The sequence below is a fragment of the Oryx dammah genome, unplaced genomic scaffold (assembly GCF_014754425.2).
Source record: "Oryx dammah isolate SB20612 unplaced genomic scaffold, SCBI_Odam_1.1 HiC_scaffold_21, whole genome shotgun sequence".
Classification (NCBI taxonomy): domain Eukaryota; kingdom Metazoa; phylum Chordata; class Mammalia; order Artiodactyla; family Bovidae; genus Oryx; species Oryx dammah.
Genome location: NW_024070205.1, coordinates 676,063 through 699,884, shown reverse-complemented (window position 1 = coordinate 699,884; position 23,822 = coordinate 676,063). Strand labels below are relative to the sequence as shown.

Genomic DNA, 23,822 nt, shown 5'->3' with positions numbered 1-23,822 from the left:
GGCTGACAGAGCTGTGGGAGCTGGAGCGGAGGGCGGGCAGGCAGGGGCAGGTGCTATCTGTGCTCGTCCCCAAGCGTGGCCAGGAGGCCAGATGGAAACTGCCAAGATGGGCTGAAACACCATGGATGTCACACTGCTTGCCTTCTGCCTGCATTCCAGGGGTTTCCAAACGCAGCACCGCATCAGAACGGTCTGCATGCAGGGGAAGACGGACTGCCAGGCTGGGCCCACTGACCTGGGGTTTCCTAAGGGGGCCCAGGCCTCTGTATGCTAAGAAATACTGTGGTGTGGCATCAGATTCGGCAGTGACCATGTTTTGAGTATGAGCTCCGTGACTAGACTGGTGTTTCACAGACAGCTGTGGGTGCCACTAACACGGGCTCCCAGCGTGCGCCAGGGGAAACGGGGGCCGTCGGCAGATGCGCAGGATCCCGCGGCGTTCCACGCGCACGCCGAGCACACGGGCCCGCAGGGGCCCCCGGCATGCGTGGAGACGTTTAAGAGGGCTGGCACGCTGTGCTGACAGCAGACGGCGGGGGAGGTCTGCTCTGACCTCCATGGAGGCCGCCACAACTCCCAGCGTGCTGAACCCCAGGAGGGGGCCCCGGGGCTGCCCCAGACCTGCCGGCTTGGGTGCTTTCTCGCATCCACCTTCACCACGGCGAGGCTGATTCTCATGCAGTCGGATGGGCAGCAACAGGGAAATGATAACTTCCTCCCCAAAGACAAGGCAGAAGGAACAGGTCTGTGTCTGGCATGAAAACAGTTTTGCTCTGGAAATACCAAGACGGAGGGCTGGACAGACCTGGACACAACCCACGCAGAAGCTCCAGACGAGGCCCTGGGGCGGGCAAGGCCACCGACAAAGAAACGAGAGGCGACCGAGCAGGCCGAGGGTGAACGTCTGGGAAGAGGGGCAGTGGGGGGTCAGTAGGAAGGAGGGATTCGGGATGCAAGAGAACAGCGGGGGACAAGCAATGAACCCGAAGGACAAAAAAAGTTCTCAGTAATAAAAGGAGCCAAGTGCACAACATATGAAATGGCCCAAAAGGAAAGAAACCAAGGAGGAAGGCAAGGCGAGGCGGTTAGGAAGTCTGAAAAAGTGGTGACCTTTAGGAAAGCAGTTTCAGTAGAACGCAGGAGTTAGAGCAGAACAGAGAATCTGAGGACAAAGGAAGCAAAGTCTGAAAACCGCAAAGACTGAGGGACCGGTCTTCTGGAGGCCGCTTCAGCTGTGAGAGTGGAGACGCCTGCAGTGTTTGAAGGACAGAAGGTGACAGGCAGCGAGAGGGGCACGATGGCAGAGACGGGCAGAGGGCCGGGGCAGGGGAGGGCGCGGCCAGCCTCTGAGAGGAGGGGCAAGGAGACACAGCAAGGAGCCCCAAACGGCCTTTCCTTTTCTTACGTAAATGATGACTAGGTCACCTTCCTTCCCAGCAAAGAGTGAAGATGTGGGTGGTCCCTGAGGCGCAGTCACTGGGACGACGACGCTGGCAGGCGTAAGGAGGACCCAGACGGGGCATCGCACAGCCTGCGTCCCCAGCCAGGACACGCGCGCTGTGCCGGCAGTGTGCTCGGCACCTTACACGCTCGATGAACCGGTGCTCAGAGCAGCCCGAGTCGGAGACTGCCGTCACCCTCCCCTCACCTGCGGTGAGCCGGCACCGAGGAAGCGGCCGGCCTGAGCGCTGCGTGGCGGGACCAGGGCTGACACCCGCACGGCCCGGCCCGTGTCCCGCCCTGAACATCTGCTGCTGCCCCACCGTAAACCTCAGCATGTCTGCAGCCAGGGAGGAACGCCATGGGTTTCTCTTGCTCTGCTGAGCAGCTCAGGCGAGCCGGGCCGGGAGGGGGCAGTGCCAGCACCCCACACGAAGTGAGCTGGGGCCACGGGGGAGAGGACACCACACCTGGTCACGGCCCCCAGGCCTGTCGCCTCTGACTCCAACACGCCTCAGGCCCAAGCCCTTCTCCAACTCTGACTGCTGAGCGCACGTCAGTGGCCTGGTGTCTCCCAGCCTCACCTCCAGCCAGACACGCCTGGCCTGGGCCCCTCTCTGCCCCTCACCAGCCTCCCCGTGCCGTCCCGCGCCTGCTCACGGCCGAGCGGCGGACGGGGCTTCCTCACCAGTGCGCCCAGCATCCGGCAGCCGACGGGAGCTGAATGAGGAGCTGCTGGAGCTCAGCACACCGTCCAAATGTTAAGGCCGCCTCTGCCTCCGGCCTCTCCTGCTTTCTGTCTGGGAAGTCTCACCGTTCTGGGTTCCCCCGTCGCGGGGCCACGGAAGCCACTCCACATGCCACTGCGCATCCTGACTCCTGCTTCTTCCGCCTCAGCCCGTCGGTCAGTTCAGTGCAGGCGCCCAGTCATGCCCGACTCTTTCTGACCCCATAGACCGCAGCACGCCAGGCCTCCCTGTCCATCATCAACTCCTGCAGCTTGCTCAAACTCATGTCCATCGAGTCAGTGATGCCATCCAACCATCTCATCCTCTGTCGTCCCCTTCTCCTCCTGCCCTCAATCTTTCCCAGCATCAGGGTCTTTTCCAATGAGTCAGCTCTTCCCATCAGGTGGCCAAAGGATTGGAGTTTCAGCTTCAGCATCAGTCCTTCCAATGAACACCCAGGACTGATCTCCTTTAGGATGGACTGTTTGGCTCTCCTTGCAGTCCAAGGGACTCTCAAGAGTCTTCTCCAACACCACAGTTCAAAAGCATCAATTCTTCAGCACTCAGCCTTCTTCACAGTCCAACTCTCACATCCATACATGACCACTAGAAAAACCGTAGCTTTGACTAGACGGACCTTAGTCAGCAAAGTAATATCTCTGCTTTTGGATATGCTGTCTAGGTTGGTCATAACTTTCCTTCCAAGGAGCAAGCATCTTTTAATTTCATGGCTGCAATCACCATCTGTAGTGATTTTGGAGCCCCCAAAATAAAGTCTCTCACTATTTCCACTGTTTCCCCATCTATTTGCCATGAAGTGGTGGGACCAGATGCCACGATCTTCGTTTTCTGAATACTGAGTTTTAAGCCAACTTTTTCACTCTCCTCTTTCACTTTTATCAAGAGGCTCTTTAGCTCCTCTTCACTTTCTGCCATAAGGGTGGTGTCATCTGCATAGCTGAGGTTATTGATATTGCTCCCAGCAATCTTGATTCCAGCCTGTGCTTCTTCCAGCCCAGCGTTTCTCATGATGTGCTCTGCATAACAAGCAGGGTGACAGTACGCAGCCTTGATGCACTCCTTTCCCGATCTGGAGCCCGGCTATTGTTCCATGCCCAGCTCTCGTTCAGTCAGTCCACCGGAAACACCCGTCATCACGTTAATCATTTAAAACACTTTCCTCCTCACATTGCTCTTCTGCGCCAAAACAGCCACTCTCTTTACTCAATAAGCAGCTGAGAGATGCCCAACAACCTGCGCCAAACAGTGCCTTTTCCAACTAAAGCAACCTCGACCTCCTCAGAACCACACTGTCCATTCCACACAGTCACACCCCGTACACAGCCAGGAATTATTTGCTCCCACAATAACGTCTCATCCCACCCAAAGGTGTCACGTCCTTGGGGGAGGAGGCTGATTCTTCTACCCTCTCCTTGCGGGCCCTGCAGCACGTGAGGGCACAGGAGAGTGCCAGCATTCAGAGAACAGACGCGCTGTCCGTCACGGACTCTGGTTCGCTCCCCTATTCTTTTATTCCACATTTACATTATATTGAACCACTTTAACGATCCTTTTCATATTACTTTATTACAAATGACAACTTCTGGGGCAATTTCATATCAAATTAAAATAAAGACTAATTTTATTTAATTCACCTATGATTTCTAAAAGGATGTAAGTCTTTTTAGGTACAAGACTGCATTTACACACCAATTTCCAAACCATAATAAAAAATGTTTTATCATTACTATAATTCTCATATTTCTACCAATTCACTCAATTTAGAATTTGCTTCAAGTTGATACAGAAGCTGTAGTACTTTGAACACAGCAGTCTGTCTGTGAGCAAGACAGATTGATGCAAAGAGCTGACTCATTGGAAAAGACCCTGATGCTGGGAAAGATTGAGGACAGGAGGAGAAGGGGACGACAGAGGATGAGATGGTCGGACGGCATCACCGACTAGATGGGCATGAGGTGCGGGAGGTGGTGATGGACAGGGAGGCCTGGCGTGCTGTGGTCTACGGGTTCGGAAAGAGGCGGACACGACTGAGCAACTGAACTGAACTGACCGCAAAAACTGTCTCTATCAGAGACACTCACTCCTAACAGTTGTACTCCTCACGCTGACATACTGCTTGAAGGTCAAGGCTCCAGATTCTGCAATATTTTTAGCACCTAAATCCTGGTTTACGCTCTCCTTGTTCTGTTTGTCTTTAAAAGACATAAGAACATGATACTCAATTCCTAATTCCCTCTAAGTCCTAACCAAGCACAGTTTAACCAATAAAAAAATCTGAAAGAAGAACCAATTACTAAGAAAGAAAATCATATACCCTGCAGCCTATAAATAGGAACTCAAATTCCAATTCTGATCACTCTCAGTAAATCATTCTCGGAACAACTCCCGGCTCCTCCCTTGCCACTACCCCCTTGTCCTCCTGAATTCACTCACTGAGTGAACAGCTAGTCCCAACGTCTACAGTTTAACAGGTGGTATGCTGGATGCGGTCAACATAACGGTGAATGAGTCAGGCGCGGCTCCGGGACCCCCAGACCTTAAAGTCTGGCGGAGGGAAAACAGGCAGCGAAATAAGAAGCCAAAAGACGGTATGACAAGCGCCCCACGACAGGTAAGCGTAAGATACCGGGGGAGGCACAGAAGCAGGCACCACGGGACACGGCCCTGGGAGGCCACCGTGGGAGGAGGGGGCTGAGAGGCCCTGAGACCCTCGAGGTGGGCAGGCCAAGGAGAGGCGCAGCGAGGCTGGGGAAGTGGGGACGACAGACAGCCGCGCAGCTGAAGGCGCAGAACCCGAGGCCGGGAACGGCGAGAAGGGCCTGGAGAGCCGCTGAACGGCTTCAGGGAGCGCGGGACGTTCACAACTCTCAGCTCAAAGAGCAGGAAACCGGAGGAGAGACGGGACCCAGCAGACTCCTCCTGTGACGCAGGTAAGAGGTGAAGGCTGGGACCCACGGAACAAACAAGAGACCGAATGGCAGCAGGCGGCTCGAGAGGCGCCCGGAGACGAACCCACAGGGGCTGGGGGCTGGAGGCCAACAGAGGACCACGTCTGTCTTGGTCCTTACACACCCGCAGGCCTAGGAAGCACCTAACGCGGGGAGTCCTGGAGGAACCCTGAACTGCAGAGCGAGTGAGTCCAGAAAAACATGGCGTCACAGACGCCACCCAGGTCCCCATGACAGCTGGGCAGAGGGAGGCGCCGCTCACGGAGCGAGGAGACACAGCAAACGGGACGCGCGAAGGGCCTGGTGCCTGTGACCCACCCAAGGGCAGACCTTGGCAAGGCAGGGGCATCCTGGAAGTGCAAACGCGAGCAGCCGCAGCGGCTCAGCCAAACCACAGCTGGCAACTGGCGCCTCTCGGGGGCACGGCCACCGTCAGAAAACACTGCGTGTGACGCCACCCTAACCACCTTTTAAACGTCCTGGGCTTATTAACTAATGGTTCTAACATCGAAGGTATCAGAAGCTTACCCCTCTTTCCTGATCTTGGAACAGTAGTTGACCAAGGTCACGGTAACTCAGGCCTCTGCTTTATAAAAATCCATTAATTATATAGTTTTGTTTCATATGTACTTTTCTGAATGTGTATTAAATTTCCCAATAAAAAAAGTTTTTAAAAAACAAAAAATTAGAAAGAAATTGCTTACTCAAAAGGAACTATTTAAAAAAGAGCAAACAGCACATTTAATGGAGACATATAAGAGATGTCTCTTTAAGGAAAGAAAACAGACAAAGACGCCTTCCATCACAATTACTATTCAACACTCTCTGAGCTGCTGGTCAAAATCTGCAGACCAAAACAGGAAGATTTACCCTTCAGAGTTTTCGCAGCAAGAGGTGCTGCGGCACCTGGATATTCGCAGGAGAATCAAGCTGGACCTCTTCCTCACACCACACGGAAAGCACAGGATGGGTCAAAGGCCAGCACGCCAGGACGAGACTATGAGGCCCACACAAGGAGACGCAGACGCGAGCTTCATGACTACACATCTCTCGGTCGTTTCTTAGACATGACACTAACGGCACTCGCAACAGAAGGAAAAAAATAAACTGGACACCATCAACATTTTAAACGTCTGTGCTCCAAAGGGGCCAAGTTCAGAGGGCTAACGGGGCAGGAGATCCCACAACGCCCGGCAGGGCGGGGTGGGGAGGTCCACAGTAAGGGCTGCGGTCTTCCTCTCAGGACTAAGGGAAGTCACCTAAGCGCCTACTGCGAATCAGGCACTTAGGTTCAGCCAGCATACACAAAGGTAAGGTTAGCAGCTAAGCCAGGATTATCAGATAAGCCAGGCGTATCTGACTCCAAAGCTCATAATCTTAACCAGATTGTGACACTAACTCAACGTAACAACCACCAACACTCACTGAGCTCTTCCTATCAATGTGTTTAAGCTAAAAGGCTTTATCGGGGAGCCCCAGTCATCCCTGCGTTACAGATGGGCTACAAGTGTGACACAAAGACCTTCTGAATGAAATTTTGTATTACTATTAAAAAAATGTTTGGCAGCCAGTGAAAAATCTTAGGGGGGTAAAATCGTGTTTAATCTGTGTGGCTCCTGAATTTAGTGATTACAGCGTCGGCGCGCTCCACTGTCGAGGGCGACTCCACAGCACAGCCTTCTCTCTTCTGACTGATTCGTTTTAACCTGTTTTTATTTCAGTCTACACTGTTTAACATCAGCAAAGATGGACGTTTTGCAAGCACACAAAATATATTCTTTTTCTACCGAAAATGAACATGTGCGTGTTCGTCACGACCGTCACAATCATCAGCGTCAGCACGGACACAGCTGATATCATTAGATGTTCTTCAATAAAACAAGTGCTTTTATTAATTTCTTGATTGTTACTTCTTGGTCTATTCATTGTTTATAGACTTTAATGCTAACAACACTGTAAATCAACTATACCTCAATTTTAAAACAGATTTTAATGCTAACAATTAAAGTTTGATCTGAATAGGTTTTACCATGATATATTCAGAAATGTCACGGTTTTTTATACCAAGCTCCCACGTCTCCGGCCCCAATGCTGTCATTTCTGCGTGTGCCACGCTGAGTGAGGCGGGGACGCAGAGCTCTGGGCGCTATCTCACACTGAGCAAACAGAGAACTAAGCTGGAATCGGAGGAGAGACAGACCGCAGAAAGAAACCTCCCCTACAAAGCAGCACGCATCCAAGAGGCCTTCCGAAAGTAAACGGATGGTCCAGACGGAGAAGACAGCAGGACTTCCCAAGAGCAGCACATCCTGGCAGAAAGCAGAAGCTCCCAAGTCAGGCCGACCTACAGGATCAAGGTTCCCAACTCTACTCATCAGTAAATGGAATAACACCACGTACTTGGAACTGCTCAGGCAAAGGAAATAAGAACAGGAAAAAGCACAGTGCAGCGAGTCACGACACGCAGCGAGCTCTGCGAGTCCAACATTTGTGAAAATTAACGCGATCTGGGAAGGAATAAAAATAAAAACTGTTAATGTGTTTAAGGTGGTGTTTGCACTAATGACTGTTTTTCCTTTTATATAATTTAACTTTAAAGTTATGTGATTAGCAGTAAATACAAAGACGAATAAATAAAATGTGAAATACTTAAAAGAACTCTGATTCATTTTCTTGAATTGTGAATAATTACCCCATTATGTATCAATTATATTGTAGCTTTTCAGAGAGAAATATAGTCATACGGTATCGTCCTTCTTCAAAAGTGCTTCAAAAGAATTGAGAATATTTTGTTTTTCTCTAAGTTATCTTGGAAACAACTGCATTTTCAGAAACAGAAGAGACTGCCAAGCAGAAATCTGGTTTGTTTTACAGATAAAACATGTCATTATGTTGAGTCTCTGTTCCATGCTCATGGTATCCTTTCAGCTTCTTTCCAGGCTCAGGCTGCTCATTTGCAAAAAATGACAGAGGTGGCTCAGATGCTGCCCTCCGAGGTCCTTTCTGCTGTGATGCCTGAAGCGTGATGGTCCCGGGACAAAGCAACGCGCACAGCCAGGCCTGAGGCTCTCCGTCCAGCGCTGCTCCAGCAACCCTTCCGCCAGCACGGCCCCAGAGAGCAGGCCTCCACTGCCTCCAGCGAGCCCGCGGGAAGTGGGGAGACGGGAGACCCACAGAGGACAATGACTAACGGCCTGGAAGTCGACCTCATTAAAGACAAGGGCGTTTTATCAGATTAAAGGCTGGAGAAGGCGGGTTCTCTAAAGTGTACAGAGGCAGACTGCAGATAACCGACACTCTGCCCACTCCTACCATGGACAGGGCAACAGAGAACGGAGGCGACCCTAGCCAGAAGCAATCCGGGCCGGACAGGGACTCTGAAACTGAGCTACCCAATCCCTGAGGGCAGGGACTACGCCACCTGTGTGCCCCGGCAGCCACCACAGGACCTGGCGTCTAAGAAACAATAAATCTGCGGCCAAAAAAACTAAATGAAGGAGCATTTAAATTTTTAAAGATTCAAACCTCAGAAGTGCAATATGGAAAAAGAACAAGAAATTTCTCTTCTCTAGATACTAAAAAAAAAGTAAGGAAGATACAGTAATAGCTTTCTTCACAATAATGAAGACACTGACTTACACTTCGGAGTTATTTCCCACTGAAAAGCCTTGCTAGCAAAATTATGCTCAAAATCCTTCAAGACAGGCTTCAGCAATATGTGAACCAACAACTTCCAGATGTACAAGCTGGATTTAGAAAAGGCAGAGGAACCAGAGATCAAATTACCAATATCTGTTGGATCACAGAAAAAGCAAGGGAATTCCAGAAAAAAACATCTACTTCTGCTTCATTGACTAAAGCCTTTGACTGTGTGGATCACAACAAACTGGAAAATTCTTAGAGAGATGGGAATGCCAGACCACCTTATCTGCCTCTTGAGAAACCTGTATGCAGGTCAGGAAGCAACAGTTAGAACTGGACACGGAACAACAGACCTGTCCCAAATGGGGAAAGGAGTGCGTCAAGGCTGTGTATTGTCACCCTGCTTATTTAACTTCTATGCAGAGTATACCATTCGAAATGCCTGGCTGGATGGATGACAAGCTGGAACCAAGATTGTTGGGAAACATATCAATAACCTCAGATATGCAAATGATAACATCCTAATGGCAGAAAGTGAAGAGGAACTAAAGAGCCTCTTGATGAGAGTGAAAGGGGAGAGTGAAAAAGTTGGCTTAAAACTCAACATTCAAAAAATGAAGATCATGGCATCTGGTCCCATCACTCCATGGCAAACAGATGGGGGAAAAGTGGAAACAGTGACTTGTCTTATTTTCGTGGGCTCCAAAACCACTGGAGAAAATGAAGCCATGAAATTAAAAGACGCTGCTCCTTGGAAGAAAAGCTAGACAAGCCTCGACAGTATATCAAAAAGCAGAGACATTACTTTGCCAACAAAGGTCTCGATATTCATTGGAAGAACTGATGCTGAAGCTGAAGCTCCAGTACACTGGCCACCTGATGCAAAGAGCCGATCTTGGAAAAGACCGTGATGCTAGAAAAGACTGAAGGCAGGAGGAGAAGGGGATGACAGAAGAGATGGTTGGACGGCATCATCGACTCAATGGACACGAGTTTGAGCAAACTCCGGGAGATACTGAAGGACAGGGAAGCCTGGATTGCTGCAGTCCATGGGGTCACAAAGAGTCAGACAGGCCTGAGCAACAAAAACCCCTGGGGCCGAGGCGATGCTGGCGCTAACGGGCATCAGCAGAGACAGCCGAGTGGGCACACAGCATCTCCTTGCCCCTGGCAACTGCGCTAGCGGCGAATGCCCTCTGAGCACTGAGAGTCCCAGCAGGGAGGACCCTCCGACGCCAGCCCCGCAGGGCAGGTGGGGCACAAGCGGACAGGCCGCCTCGCTCGGGCCCCAAGCTCCCAGCAGGTAGGAAGGCTCTCAGGACTCTATCAGCCTGTATCCCGAGCACTGACAGGGAGGTGTCATCCTTCTGACCTCATTTTCCACGCAGTTTACCTTCAAAGCGGGCAGTTTAAACACGCGGAGGAAAGGCAGCAAGAGGCCTGAGCACGGAACAGTGGAGCTGAATTCCGAGAACCCAGCACAGCATTTGGGACTTCAGAGCCGTATCTCATGGCTAGGCCAGCCAACTTTCAAAATGAGTGAGTGAGAGTAAAAGTCACTGAAAACAGATACCCGGCAAAAACACCGCAGAGAAACAGAAAATAAACCTGCTTCCCAGGAAATGTCCCATATAAATAAAACACAGCTCATAAAACTGTGTTCATAACAAAACAAAGTTTAAAATGAACACGGTGCGTAGCACCCCCTACTGTGAAAGCCCCGCCCAGCTGGAAGGGCAGGCCTCTCCTGGCCCCAAAGGGCCCCACAAACGCAGTCTCCACGCGAGCAAGGACGAGCGCCCCGCCTGCCGCAGTGGCGCGGACGCTCCGTGCGGACTCGCGCCTCCTCTGCCCGCTCCCGGGTGCGGACTCGCGCCTGGAGGAGCGGCTCTCCTCTCCCTGTGCAGCCGAGCTACTCTGTCTTTTGACTTTTCTCTGGAGCCTGTCCTTCGAGGTTTTTTTTATAACGAAGCTCAGGGCTGGTGCAATCTTCAGGGGCAAGAAACCATATTACTGAACTGAAACTCTGAACAATATTTCAAAATAGGGGGAACTTCAGCTAAGAGTTAACGGAACAGATCTGAAAAGGTGATGAAGTTTCGATCCTTACAGTCAGCGTCACTGACAAACTCTTACACACCAGGGCACTGATCTAAGCTTGCCAGCAAGAGACAAGGTTCACAATTTACACGCTTTGAACTGGTCTCAGGTTTCCCAAGGAGAGGTCAACAAAGGGAGATGTGATGATAATTGGAAGAGTGCAGTAATTATTGATTAACAGAATTCAGGTCTAGTTAAGACAGGCTTGAAACTTCAAGATTCTGTTTAGGCCACCACCAGCCACACAACCACAAACAGATAACTTGATTTCATGTGCCTCCTGACAGAAGGATATACCATCACCTATGAAATACTCTTGCCTAACAGTCACATCTGAATCAGATCAAATCTGTGGATCTGACGATCCGTTTATGGAAAATACAGGAGACCATGTTAGCATATCAGCATGCAGTCAACAGAATCAAGACTGGTGGGCAAGTCTATAGTACAAACAACTCAGGTTTTCAACAAATAAACTGCAGAGGAAAAAATGAGCGGAAACTATGGATTAAGAGAGGCTTAAGACACACAGGAACGAAAATGCAGATCTTACCTGAATAAACCAATTGCTAAAAAAAAAAAAAAAACCTCATGAACCACCAGGGAAATTTAAACACCACTGGATACCTTACAGTTTTAGGGAGTGAGTGCTCAATTTTTACGTGTGTTAATGAATTTGTAATTGTTTTCATTTAAATTCCTATCTCTTAGAAATACATGTTGAAATATTTACAAATAAAAGTATGTGATAATTAGGACTGGCCGTAAAATAACCCAGTATATGGGGGCCAGGGAAAGAAAGATGTAAAAATGAAACAAGATTGGCCATGAGCTGCCAACTTTTGAGAATTAATTATACTACTCTTTTTGTATGTAGAAATATTTCATAATTTAAAAGTTTAAAAAGAAAAAGGAAGTGGGTCACTAGACCAAAATTTCATAGGTGGAAGCCAGGTTTTGCCGGCTGCAGAACAGTTCCCCAAACAGCCCCAGTACCATGGTCTGTCAGGACCGTAAGAACAAGTCTTTTCTGAATCCTTACGTAACCCCCAACAAGCACACTGCACACAATACTGCCTCAGAAACTACACACGGATCAGTTCTCTATACTGAAAGCTAAGGCTTCAGTTTTCCAACTAACCTGCCTTATGAAACAAACACAAACTCTACATGCCTGATTAAACGGCAAATTTATTCAAATTGATTACAGTCTAAAATTTAAGAAAAATATCTTAAATTATACTTCAAAGGCAGAAAAAAAAAATAAATTTAAAGCAAAAAACAAAAAAAAAGTCACCAATTCAACTAGTAACCCAAATGAGGTTTCAATTCAATTCCTTGCCCTGAGTCAGTTCTAGGTCAGGATCTTGCATCTGGATCTGGGACTTCCCTGGCGGCCCAGAGTTTAAGACGAGCCGGTGGCTGAGAGCCGGCGCACTGAGCGCAGGCGAGAGGAGCTACCCTGCGTCTGAGGTCAGGGGCAGCAGCCTAGAGTGCCAGGCTGCGACGGCGCAGGAATAGTGGAGAGGAGCTACCCTGCATCCGAGGTCAGGGGCGGTGACCCTGAGGAGGCACCCACGCCCAAGGCCAGGGGCGGTGGCCAAGAGGAGCAACCCGGGAGCAGTGGCTGCGCAGGCAGGAGGGCCTAGAGGAGCCATCCCACATTGAAGGTCAGGAAGGGCGGCGGTAAGGAGATACCCCTGGTCCAAGGCAAGGAGCAGCGGCTGTGCTTTGCTGGAGCAGCCGTGAAGAGATACCCCACAACAAGGTAAGAGAAACCCAAGTAAGATGGTAGGTGTTGCAAGAGGGCATCAGAGGGCAGACACACTGAAACCATACTCACAGAAAACTAGTCAATCTGATCACACTAGGACCACAGCCTGTCTAACTCAGTGAAACCAAGCCATGCCCGCGGGGCAACCCAAGACGGGCGGGTCATGGTGGAGAGGTCTGACGGAATGTGGTTCACTGGAGAAGGGAATGGCAAGCCACTTCTCAGTATTCTTGCCTTGAGAACCCCATGAAGAGTACGAAAAGGCAAAATGATAGGATACCAAAAGAGGAACTCCCCAGGTCATTAGGTGCCCAATATGCTACTGGAGATCAGTGGAGAAATAACTCCAGAAAGAATGAAGGGATGGAGCCAAAGCAAAAACAATACTCAGTTGTGGGTGTGACTGGTGATAGAAGCAAGGTCCGATGCTGTAAAGAGCAATATTGCATAGGAACCTGGAATGTCAGGTCCAGGAATCAAGGCAAATTGGAAGTGGTCAAACAAGAGATGGCAAGAGTGAACGTCAACATTCTAGGGATCAGCGAACTAAAATGGACTGGAATGGGTGAATTTAACTCAGATGACCATTATATCTACTACTGTGGGCAGGAATCCCTTAGAAGAAATGGAGTAGCCATCATGGTCAACAAGAGTCCGAAATGCAGCACTTGGATGCAATCTCAAAAACGACAGAATGATCTCTGTTCGTCTCCAAGGCAAACCATTCAATATCACAGTTATCCAAGTCTATGCTCCAACCAATAATACTGAAGAAACTGAAGTCGAACGGTTCTATGAAGACCTACAAGACCTTTTAGAACTAACACCCAAAAAAGATGTCCTTTTCATTATAGGGGACTGGAATACAAAAGTAGGAAGTCAAGAAACACCTCGGGTAACAGGCAAATTTGGCCTTGGAATACGGAATGAAGCAGGGCAAAGGCTAATAGAGTTTTGCCAAGAAAATGCACTGGTCATAGCAAACACCCTCTTCCAACAACACAAGAGAAGACTCTACACATGGACATCACCAGATGGTCAACACCAAAATCAGATTGATTATATTCTTTGCAGCGAAAGATGGAGAAGCTCTATACAGTCAACAAAAACAAGACCAGGAGCTGACTGTGGCTCAGATCATGAACTCCTTATTACCAAATTCAGACTTAAATTGAAGAAAGTAGGGAAAACCGCTAGACCATTCAGGTATGACCTAAATCAAATCCCTTATACAGTGGAAGTGAGAAATAGATTTAAGGGCCTAGATCTGATAGATAGAGTGCCTGATGAACTATGGAATGAGGTTCGTGACATTGTACAGGAGACAGGGATCAAGACCATCCCCATGGAAAAGAAATGCAAAAAAGCAAAATGGCTGTCTGGGGAGGCCTTACAAATAGCTGTGAAAAGAAGAGAGGTGAAAAGCCAAGGAGAAAAGGCAAGATATAAGCATCTGAATGCAGAGTTCCAAAGAATAGCAAGGAGAGATAAGAAAGCCTTCTTCAGTGATCAGTGCAAAGAAATAGAGGAAAAGAACAGAATGAGAAAGACTAGAGATCTCTTCAAGAAAATTAGAGATACCAAGGGAACATTTCATGCAAAGATGGGCTCGATAAAGGACACAAACAGTCTGGACCTAACAGAAGCAGAAGATATTAACAAGAGGTGGTAAGAATACACGGAAGAACTGTACAAAAAAGATCTTCATGACCCAGATAATCATGATGGTGTGATCACTCATCTAGAGCTAGACATCCTGGAATGTGAAGTCAAGTGGGCCTTAGAAAGCATCACTACGAACAAAGCTAGTGGAGGTGATGGAACTCCAGTGGAGCTGTTTCAAATCCTGAAAGATGATGCTGTGAAAGTGCTGCACTCAATATGCCAGCAAATTTGGAAAACTCAGCAGTGGCCACAGGACTGGAAAAGGTCAGTTTTCATTCCAATCCCAAAGAAAGGCAATGCCAAAGAATGCTCAAACTACCGCACAATTGCACTCACCTCACATGCTAGTAGAGTAATGCTCAAAATTCTCCAAGCCAGGCTTCAGCAATACGTGAACTGTGAACTCCGTGATGCTCAAGCTGGTTTTAGAAAAGGCAGAGGAACCAGAGATCAAATTGCCAACATCCGCTGGATCATGGAAAAAGCAAGAGAGTTCCAGAAAAACATCGATTTCTGCTTTATTGACTATGCCAAAGCCTTTGACTGTGTGGATCACAATAAACTGTGGAAAATTCTGAAAGAGATGGGAATACCAGACCACCTGACCTGCCTCTTGAGAAATCTGTAAGCAGGTCAGGAAGCAACAGTTAGAACTGGACATGGAACAACAGACTGGTTCCAAATAGGAAAAGGAGTGCGTCAAGGCTGTGTATTGTCACCCTGCTTATTTAACTTCTGTGCAGACTACATCATGAGAAACGCTGGACTGGAAGAAACACAAGCTGGAATCAAGATTGCCAGGAGAAATATCAATAACCTCATATATGCAGATAACACCACCCTTATGGCAGAAAGTGAAGAGGAGCTAAAAAGCCTCTTGATGAAAGTGAAAGAGGAGAGTGAAAAAGTTGGCTTAAAGCTCAACATTCAGAACACGAAGATCATGGCATCTGGTCCCATCACTTCGTGGGAAATAGATGGAGAAACAGTGGAAACAGTGTCAGACTTTATCTTTTGGGGCTCCAAAATCACTGCAGATGGTGACTGCAGCCATGAAATTAAAAGACGCTTACTCCTTGGGAGAAAAGTTATGACCAACCTAGATAGCATATTCAAAAGCAGAGACATTACTTTGCCGACTAAGGCCCATCTAGTCAAGGCTATGGTTTTTCCTGTGGTCATGTATGGATGTGAGAATTGGACTGTGAAGAAGGCTGAGTACCAAAGAATTCATGCGTTTGAACTGTGGTGTTGGAAAAGACTCTCGAGAGTCCCTTGGACTGCAAGGAGATCCAACCAGTCCATTCTGAAGGAGATCAGTCCTGGGATTTCTTTGGAGGGAATGATGCTAAAGCTGAAACTCCAGTACTTTGGCCACCTGATGGGAAGAGCTGACTCATTGGAAAAGACCCTGATGCTGGGAGGGATTGGGGGCAGGAGGAGAAGGGGACGACCGAGGATGAGATGGCTGGATGGCATCACGGACTCGATGGACGTGAGTCTGAGTGAACTCTGGGAGATGGTGATGGACAGGGAGGCCTGGCGTGCTGCAATTCATGGGGTCGCAAAGAGTCAGACACAACTGAGCGACTGAACTGAAACTGAACTGAACTGCTCCCACTCCAGGAGGCTCGGGTTCGAGAGGAACTAACATCTGGCATCCCTCATGCTACAATGAGTAGCCAAAAAAAATTTTTTTTAATTAATAAAAAAATTTTTAGGATCTTTCTTCTGGTTTATTATCACTATTTGAGACACTACAGATTAACAATTAACTTCCCTCTTCCACCATCTTTAAGAAAATAGGACTACATGAAACTGCCAAATATTGATGAAGGTGACCCCTCCCCCACCAACCTCCAAGAGCCAGAAGGCTAGAGCAGAAACCGCTATGAAGCCAACTTCCCATCATGAATGATAATAGGAACCAGCTCAGTTCAGTTCAGTTCACTCAGTCGTATCCAACTCTTTGCGACCCCATGAATCGCAGCACGCCAGGCCTCCACGTCCATCACCATCTCCCGGAGTTCATTCAGACTCGCGAGCTTAGCATCCTAAAATACCCCTCACTCATGAGTAACAAAGCCTTTGGAACTAACTGGAAACCAACATTTTAGGAGTCTTCTCAAGGCAATGGCACCCCACTCCAGTACTTTCGCCTGGAAAATCCCATGGACAGAGGAGCCTGGTGGGCCGTAGTCCATGGGGTCGCTAACAGTAGGACACGACTGAGCAACTTCACTTTGACTTTTCACTTTCATGCACTGGAGAAGGAAATGGCACCCCACTCCAGTGTTCTTGCCTGGAGAATCCCAGGCCCGGGGGAGCCTGGTGGGCTGCCGTTTATGGGGTCACACAGAGTTGGACATGACTGAAGCGACTTAGCAGCAGCAGCAATCTTGGGCCCTAATTTTTCCCCTTCCAAAAGTCAACAGGAAAACTAAGTTATCCTTAACAGTAAAAACATGATACAATCTCCATGAAAAGTCCTCAAAACATCTTCCCACTGAAACTGCTCTCTCAGAAATTATAAATGACCAAATCTAAGTTTTCCCCCCAGGCCTGCTCAATTTCCTTTCACATTATTGACCATTCATTCCTGAAACTCCTCAGTATCACTGGGCTTTCATGGCTCTCCTCTTGCTGCTGTAAGAAAGGATCAAAACTCAGTGGCTTAAAAGTGCACGTATTCATCTACAGATCTGGAGGACAGAAGCCTACAGTCGGTCTCACTGCCCGACACCCAGGTTTGGCAGGACACGCTTGGGGGAGGCTCCTCAGAGCACTCCATCCCGTGGTCTTTTTGGTGGCAAGAGGCTGCCCGCTGGCCTGGGCTAGAGAGCCCCCAAGACGCTCCCGTCTCTGGTTTCTGCCACCACCGTCTCCTACGACTGACTGTTCTCTCCCAGCTCCCCTTTATAAAGACCCTGAAGATGACGTTGGGCTCACCTAGACAGCCCCAGGCTCATCCTCCCATCGAAGACGCTAAGCGTAATCACCTTGCAAAGCCCCTTTCCCCTGGAGAGGAAGGCTTCCGCAGGGTTCCAAGATTTGGACAGCCACGGCCCTGGGGGGCACGCCTCAGCCAACCGCCCTGAGAGGCCTGCCGGCCCCCTCTCTCCCGCCGGCCTGCGCCTCCGCCGGCCTCCTCTCTCCCGCCGGCCTCCTCTCTCCCGCCGGCCTCGCCTCCTGCTCCTCTGTGTTTCCTCCCATCCTCTCCCACACTCGGCAGTGCTCACCTTGACGCTCGTGTCCAACTCTCATTTTAAACGTGAAGAACTGGAGCCTAGATGGGGAGATGACCAGCCCCAAGCCACACGGACGTGGACAGGATCCTCCTCCTCGGGTGTCTTCAGAGGAGCGGAGCCCCATGCTGGACCGAGCCCCGCTCCTATCTGAACAAGGCAGCCTCTCCCGCAGGCAGGAGCTGGCTGCACAACGCTCTTCTCCGCCCTCCCGGCGGGCTCCTTCCTCTCGGTCCCCATTCATTCTGAAATCCAGCCACAGCTTCCTACTCCGAAGAGCTGACGCTTCGGCTGTGCCACCTCTCCTGCCCAAACCCAAAGCTTTCCACCAAGGACTGCACGCCCCGCCCCGCCCCGCCCCGCTGCCACCCCTCTCCCTGAACTGCCTTCCTCGTCCCTCCACTGAGGAGTGAGTCGCAGAGCACACCTCGCTAAAAGGAGCTGCTTTCTCACTTGCCCGTCTCCAAACCAGACTGAGTCACGTGTGGCCAGAAGCCGTTCCTACCAACACGCACACACAGCAGCCCCGCTCCAACCCTGGTGTCACTTTCTTCAGTTACTTGCCACCAGAAAATACCAAACGGAGTATTCCAGAAATGAGCAATTCCCAAGTCTTAAATTAGCCAACGTTCTGATGAGCTCTCCGGCCGACCGGCTCCACCCCACTCTGTTCAGCAGGCCCAGGCTGCCCACCCATCAGGGAGGAAAGACAGTACCACTGACCCTTGAGCTGTGCGGGTCTACTCAGAGCAGACTTTCCTCCATTAAAATGAACTGCGGTGCTAGACAGTACCCAGGGGGCTGACTCTGCAGACACGGAGCCCTGGAACCGGAGGACTGGCTACTGTGGGGGTCAGCACCCCAACCCACGTGGAGTACGTGCAGGGCTCAACGCCACCTGCAGCTTCAGGCACCCGCCGTGGACACGGGCAGATTGCTGCAGAGATCAGCACAGGCTCACAAGATACTACCAGGCATGCAACAGCGCTGCGAATTAATCATCGCAGAAGAGCTCTCGCCTAAATACTGCATGTTATATATATATATAAACATGTTGATGTGTGGCAAAACCAATACAATATTGTAAAGTAAAAAATAATAAATTTTAAAAATTAAAAAACAAACAAACAAAAAAATATACATATATACATATAAGGAGCATGCACTAACAATGGCACAGCATTCAAACGGCAAAGCCTGCACTTTCAAAGCAGACTGAATGAGACAGGAAAACGGTTACCAAGGGGAAGTCAGGAAGCACAGTGTGTGAGACTGATTTGCTTTATAAATACAGTCTTCACACAGATAAACTCAATATAAGGAACAACTGGAAAAAAAAACCTGAAAGGAATACACTGAAATGGTAGTGGAATTTATCTCAGAGTAGCCTGATTTGCCAACTAAGGTCCGTCTAGTCAAGGCTACGGTTTTTCCCGTGGTCGTGTATGGATGTGAGAGTTGGACTGTGAAGAAAGCTGAACGCCGAAGAATTGATGCTTTTGGACTGTGGTGTTGGAGAAGACTCTTGAGAGTCCCTTGGACTGCAAGGAGATCCAACCAGTCCATTCTGAAGGAGATCAGCCCTGGGATTTCTTTGGAAGGAATGATGCTGAAGCTGAAACTCCAGTACTTTGGCCACCTCATGAGAAGAGTTGACTCACTGGAAAAGACTCTAATGCTGGGAGGGATTGGGGGCAGGAGGAGAAGGGGACGACCGAGGATGAGATGGCTGGATGGCATCACGAACTCGATGGACGTGAGTCTGAGTGAGCTCCGGGAGTTGGTGATGGACAGGGAGGCCTGGGGTGCTGCGATTCATGGGGTCGTGAAGAGTCAGACATGACTGAGTGCCTGGACCCCTAGACTATAAACATGCACACTTACACTGTGAAGATGAAACTAAGAAGGACTCAAGTCTAATTCACGAAAGGCCTGTCCAACCTGCTGCCTGTAACAGAACCATGCTTCATCCTCACACACGACAGCTTGGCTACTGTGAAACGCAAAGGTTCTGGAGCCGGCGTCGTAGCAGACAGCTCCTTTACGAGACTGCAAGCAGGGGCACAAAACTTTGGCTACGGAGCAAATAAAAGGTGGTGGTTAAACAACGTGTGTCTGTACTCCCCCAGCTCTCCCACCTCCCAATAAACCACCATAAAAATAAGCCTCATTTTCAAAGCTGGCTTTGAAGTCCACGACGGCATCACAACTGGAGACAAGACTGGGAAGGCAAGGCCAGGTGGCCTCCTATGAAGCAGGCTGCAAGGTCAGCCACGAGAATGACTCAGCAGACGTGCTCCGGAGCCACAGTGATGAAAACGCCGACAGGCTCTCTTATTTATTCCCAGATCACCTTGGGCCCTAAAGCGAGCAGAATTCACCAATATACTGGGTAAGTCACTTCACACGTGGAACTGTAAGGGGAATAAATAATGAAGTTGGAATAAAAAAGAAAAGGTTAAGAAGACAACTTTTATCCTAGTTATAAAATAAGTCCTGGGCGTGTAATGACAGCATAGTGATCGTGGTCAAAAAGTCCGCACTGGAAGTTTGAAAGTTGCCAAGAAAAGTGAACCTTAAAAGCTCTCATCACGAGGGGAAAAGCTGGCTTTGCGCGCTGACCAGCAGCAGAGGCCGCACACCGGCGACTGACACAGAGTCAGACGCCCGCTGCAGGGCTTCCCTGGCGGCCGCGTGGCTAAGAACCAGCCTGCTGACGCAGGGACGCGGGCTTGACCCCCTGGTCTGGGAAGATTCCACGTGCCGCGGGGCAACCAAGCCTGTCGGCCCAACTACTGAGCCCGCACCCACACCCTAGAGCCCGGGCCCCACAAGAGACACGACCGTGGTGAAGAGGAGGACCCGCTCGCTGCAACTAGAGAAAGCCCGAACAGTAATGAAGACCCAGCACAGCCGTAAATTAAAAACTGGGAACACGGGTGGCTTCCACAAGGTGTTTAAACACCTCAATTTAAAAAAAGAATACACATTTTACTTTAGCATACAAATCGGCGCACAGACATACCATCTGGAACCGAAGCGAAGGCCTCTCACCTTCGTCTTCTCTGTCTCACTGAACAGAAGCCGCTCTCCCTTCTTTCCCTCACCTATCCCCGCCTAGTCTCTTCCAGGGAAACAGATCCTTTTCATTCTCCTCAGGACACAGGGGCAGACTGAGGCAGCTCTAGAATGACTGAGGCCACTAGGAGTTGAATTCCAGTCTGGGGCGACCCTGAGGCGCAAACGTGGACTCTGAGACCACCAGGAAAGCGGCCTGAACTGGCATCAGGCACAGCGTCCTTCTAGCCTTCTCGGTGTCGTCCAGATGGAGACCGGTCTTGGACGCAGAGCCCCGAGGACCAGCATCAGCGTCCTCCCCACACCTGCAGACACAGCGCTCACAGAGTGCATTCTGGAGGAAGCGCAGGCACCCGTTTTGACAAAGCCCAGGAAGTCTTTCCAAAAGCAAGGGGCTGCCTCTCAGCAGCCCGGTAACTTGGCCGACACAGGTCTACAAGCCTGTATCTGGCCCCAGAGGACCCAAGAGCGTAACGCTAAGGACACGAGACAGGCACTACTAAAAGCCTTACCACATAAACATGTAGAAAGAAAATGTTTAAAGTACCAGCCCACACTGAACTTTAAGCCCACACTTCAAGCCCAACAATATCGACACACAAACGAAATGGGAATTCCTCTGTGAGCAAGCACGCTCTTCCAAGGTTATGTAACTCAATTAACATCCTTTTCATTGACGACCGTGCATACACACCAAATCTTAATTTATTTGCTCATGTCTAGTTGGTATGCATCAGTTTCCAAGGCTTTCACCAGAGCAGGGCTAACCTTCAAGATACTTCTTATCCGGATCTATTTCAAGCATTATTAGCAGGCGCCCTGGAACTTATCTTTGATTCAAGCACCTCCTGGCAGAAGCAAAGGCTGCCAAGAAAGAACGGTCTAAGTCAAAAGCAGGGTCAAGGCACCGCGCCCTGAAACACAAAACGTTTACTGTAACCTTGAGGGAGAAGAGGGATCGTCCAGCAATGTCTGCTGGGGTTTCTCCCAGCTGGCCCAGAGGCCGTGGCCAAAACGTGGCCAGTAGCAATCATCCTGATAAATCACACCACACTTGCAGGCCAGTGGCTATTTTAGCTAAGTAATTCGGGTGAGCATACCACTCTCCGCTTCAGAGAAGGACAGGCACGCAGACACCTGATGGCCGTTCAGCCACTGGCAGTTTCAGCCCCACGTTTTGAAAACACCCTTTTAGGTACCTTAAGAGTTCTTCAGGCCCTGGAAAAACACACTGTAACTCTGTGGAAACTGACTAGGAAAAGAGTTCCTGAGCCAATAAAGGCCCCGTCTTGATTAAAAACAAAGAGACAGTCTGTTGTTTCCCCTCGAATCTTCAAGCAGCTTAGTCTGTGGATGAAATTTGTCAAGTACTGGATACACCTGGTCAACCCAACTCGCCAGGAGCTCTGCAAGCAGGGAGCAGCATCACACAGCGCGTGCAGGCGTTTCAGAGAAAAGGCCGTGGCTGCCATCCCCACCCTCTCCTAGTTTAGGAGATCACAGAACGTGAAGATCACAGTAACTGAGAGGAGCTGCAAGTCACAATTAATAGGGAAAGACAGACTCCAAGAGGCCCAGTCTCAGGGCAAGGGGTCAGAAAGGCGGTCTCCTGGTGTGGGAAGAGCCACCAGGAGCGGCCTCGCACTGGGTGCTGGTCTCGGGGCGCTGCTAAAACACGTGTGGTCAGGCCAGACTCAGCGGGCAGAGGCAGCTAAAAGAAACGGGGCCACTGAGTCATACCCAGAAAACTGCCTCAATAAAGAACACATGAGCTAGAGACGGCTTTCTACTTCTCTATCCTCCAGGGTCCCTTCAAGTGGTTTTTTTCAGAATCTAGACCTCCCAAATACATCTGGAAAGTAAAAACGCAGCCTCTCACGGAGCTCAGAAATTTAAAATGCGTGTGGTCCTCTTAGCATCCATCTTATACATACTCAGCTCCTTAATAGATGAAATACAAAGCTCTAGGGTTTAAATCTGAAAAATCTATGCCTAAAGGCAATTTCTCTCTCTTCTAATCCCATACAAGCAACAATTTTCCGAGCTTGAGACTCATCACCTATAAAACGGTTATTATATCAATAACAAACACCTACGTCAAAGGATCACTGCTGAGATTCACATGCAGTGAGACATAAAATAATTTTTAAACAGCAAAGAATTATACAAATGTTTTTTGGGCTCAAAATCACCACAGATGGTGACTGCAGCCATGAAATTAAAAGACACTTGCTCCTTGGAAGAAAAGCTATGACCAATCTAGACAGCAGATTAGAAAGAAGAGACATGACTTTGTCAACAAGGTCCGTCTAGTCAAGGCTACGGTTTTTCCAGTGGTCACGTATGGATGTGAGAGGTGGACGATAACGAGAGCTGAGCGCCAAACAACTGATGCTTTTGAACTGTGGTGTTGGAGGAGATTCTTGAGAGTCCCTTGGACTGCAAGGAGATCAACCCTGAGTATTCACTGGAAGGACTGATGCTGAAGCTGAAACTCCAATACTTTGGCCACTCGATGCGAAGAACTGACTCATTTGAAAAGCCCCTGATGCTGGGAAAGATTGAAGGCAGAAGGAGAAGGGGACCACAGAGGATGAGATGGTTGGATGGCATCACCGACTGGATGGTCATGAGTTTAAGTAAATTTCGCGAGTTGGTGATGGACAGGGAGGCCTGGCCTGTTGCAGTCCATGGGGTCGCAAGAGTCGCTCGCGACTGAGCGACTGAACTGAACTGGTTGCTCTCTGAGGTGGGGCACCGTTCTGAGTGAGAAAACACGGATACTAGCAGAGTAAAGAGAAGGTCCTTTCCTCTGAAAGAAAGGACTGGAAACAGGGCGAGAAGGCGTGCTAAGCTCCTGGCTAGCATGTTCGGAGAAGCGGCGAGACGCAGGCTTGTGTTACTCTTCAGAAGCGCACTCTCACGCCAATGCACCCCCTTGCACAGACAGCAGAAGGAAATCAAGGACTGAGCAGGGTGTCCAGCTCCGGGCCCCCTGAAATAACTGATGGAGCCCCACACGGAGAGGGAGGGTGGAGCCAATCCGACAGCGACACGGACCACGGGGGCAGCGGACGGGCGCAGCGAAGGTGCTGGCCGAGCACACACGGCGGCCCACGGCTGCGGCCCGGCCTGGGGCGCGTCATGCCCGCGGGGCTGTCGGGGCGCGGGGAGGCAGGCT

General features: G+C 49.7%; 1 protein-coding gene across 2 annotated transcripts in view; it reads right to left on the bottom strand.

The window, feature by feature from the left end:
* The window catches only part of PPP1R12B (protein phosphatase 1 regulatory subunit 12B), a 165,287-nt gene that overhangs the window by 140,689 nt on the left and 776 nt on the right, over positions 1–23,822 (bottom strand). The window lies entirely within an intron of this gene.